General features: G+C 36.0%; 1 long non-coding RNA gene across 1 annotated transcript in view; it reads left to right on the forward strand.

Moving 5' to 3' along the window:
- The window catches only part of LOC110268037, a 16,880-nt gene continuing 15,421 nt past the window's right edge, over positions 1,362-2,820 (forward strand). The window contains exon 1 of the long non-coding RNA XR_002356052.1: positions 1,362-1,373. This is a non-coding gene — a long non-coding RNA (uncharacterized LOC110268037). The remainder of the gene's footprint in view (positions 1,374-2,820) is intronic.

Below are 2,820 nucleotides of genomic sequence, written 5' to 3' on the forward strand. Positions count from 1 at the left end.
AACGTTTGCAGCTTGCGTTTGGTAGGGGAAAAAAAGGAAGTCTCAAAATGTGTCTCTGTCCTTGCATGTCAACATGTCCTGCAATTTTGTCCATCCTTAAAACTCCAAAATGCAACATGCGTTTGGCAGCGTGCACAGACAAAACGCAACCTGCGATTGGCAGCCTCCCCACCTGCATGTGTGACACGTGTAAAAGAGAGTGGTGGAGCCGGCCTTTAAAAACAAAACGCAGGCCATGAGTGTTTCACCGTTTCCCTTTCATTTTACTTGCTATGAGTGAGAGTTTTGAGAATGAAAGGGTTGGGGTTGAAGGTGAAAGAGAGTAAGTTTGTGAGGAAGAAGAATCAGTGAAGGTTTGGGACTTCATTTAGTAAAGAAGGAAAAATGATTCGTAATTTTACTTTACCTGAAGAACACATTATTAAATATCTGAATCATTCACATTAAATAAGTGATTTTTTTTTAATTTTATGATGAATAAATATGTTTATTTTTATGTTCTTTATTTATATATTTTAACTAATAAATTTATTATTATTATTATTATTATTATTATTATTATTATTAAACTATTAACTGATATTATTTAGAATTTAAATAATTATCATTTTTCTTTTTGCAGCTTATCAGAAATTTGTTGTTCAGAAAATTCGATTTGCCAGATACTTTTAATGAGGTAGCTATAGTGTCACCGGTGTTTACTGGGTTTCAACACGTTTCGCGAGTAGGCGAAATGAGAGGCCATTCTGCACTGCTGAGTGCATCATTGGTGGAACGGTGGAGGCCAAAAACTCACACGTTTTACGTTCTAGTTGGGAAAGTGACGGTGACGCTGGAAGACGTTACTATATACTTGGCCTCTCGGTTAATGAGGAGCCCGTGACTGGTAGAACAGACAGCAGTCACCAATTTCTGATGAAGAACTGCATTGCTTGTTTTGGTTGGGAGCCAGGTCCGCAGGATCACGTTTTGGGTAAGATGAATCTTGCTTGGGTTCGGCGGTGCAGTGACACCGAACCATGTGTCATGCAGGATATCACCGACTCTAGAGATAGTGTAGCTTTTGATTGCAGATATCACCAACTCTCTCGAACCAAATTCCATTCCGACACTAAACTCATCATCTTCCGCCATAGCGTTGCCTTCACCTACGACATGCGCACCACCATCAGTCAAACAAGGAAAATAAAATAAACACCGTAGGTAACTTGAATTAATAATCACAACATACCCATGTTCGCATACTTAGAAAATTCCGGAGCATGCATGGCTTTGAGATCTAGAGTCCGCATAAAAGATGGAACAACAAACGGGTGCTGTCTTACAATTGCATCTGCTTCATTCTGCACTGTCGGATTGCCTGCCAAGTTTCCGTCATCATTTTCGTCATCGACTTCATAGTTGGCTTCGAACTCCTCTTCACTGTCATTATTATCTTCTTCCCAATCTAGCTATATCCCCGAGCTCATCAACATTGACCTCCTCGCCAACCGCGCCCAACTTCGACTACTGTTCAAACTCAACGTACAGCTCTATCATCGGCACGTGAAATCGGGTTTGTTGATAAATACATAACTCTGCTGCATACTGCCATCGTCAGTGATGGGCATCATTTGAAACTGTATCATCCCACCAATTACTTATACAGGATTCTTGTATAAAATGTTGCTCACTCTTTTCGAAATGTGGCTTTGAATGTTATTACAAAACCCATTTTGCAACTCTACAAAACTCATGGTACATGGAATAGCAAATGACAACGGACATTCACAAACAAAAGTCACCCCTTCATGTGTGTTTGGTATAACCTCACCATTATAATACACTCGCAAATTCGCAATATTTTCCATAACTTCAACCTCACCTAATCCGACTTCTTCGACACACCTAACTGCCAAAAAAACTAAGAACTAGGACAAATGTGCCAGAAAGAAGAATGTGATGAGTAGAGGTAGAGTGAGACAAGTTGAATGAGTCTTGCTTCGTATTTATAGGTGGGACTCTTGATTAAAATATTTTTTTTACAAAAAATGCAATAAAAAAAAAAATTTACTGCCCATAGCTAAACGCAGGCTGCGTTTAGGCTTAAACGGAATAAAAAAAATCAAAAACTTTGAAAAAAATAAAACTCGTAGACTGCGTTTATTTATTTCCCTAAAAAAAAAAGTAAAATATAACCTACGTTTTGGACAGACACTATAGCAGTGTAAATTTTATTCATATGTCCATTTCATTGCACAACATCAATACTTTTTCCATAACCAAAAAAATCAGCGGTAAGTGTATATCACCCTTATTATTTACGAGCCATAAAGGATACACAAAAGTTTCCTATGGCTCTTAAGTGTTTTGAGAGTGAAAGATGTGAAATGCTGCACCAAATGATTAAGGATTATCAAGAAAGGACATGTTGATGGTAGAATATGTTGCCGTCTCTCTGGTCCATAGGTACCTCTTGAGCTCATAAAATAACACATTAACACCACAAAACTCATTGTGGTTGAAATATTCTAATTCATTTTGTAAAGAACGTTTGATAGTGTATTTTGGTTTTAAATATATTATAATTATCAAATCAGTCGTTTACTATTCATTTCGTTACAAATCAATTTTTATGTCAAATTTTCTGGTCAGAAGTTAATAAATTTAATTGAATCCATTCCTATTATTATTTAAAAAATACATAACTAAGAAAAAATTAAGAACTAATTCAACAACTAAATTTTGTTTTAAATATTAAAGCGTCTCACATGTTTTAAGAACTAATTTGGATACAAAAATACTATTTATACATAAAAAATCAGTTACTAAATTAATTAT

The sequence above is a fragment of the Arachis ipaensis genome, chromosome B10, assembly GCF_000816755.2.
Source record: "Arachis ipaensis cultivar K30076 chromosome B10, Araip1.1, whole genome shotgun sequence".
In the NCBI taxonomy this organism is placed as follows: Eukaryota; Viridiplantae; Streptophyta; class Magnoliopsida; order Fabales; family Fabaceae; genus Arachis; species Arachis ipaensis.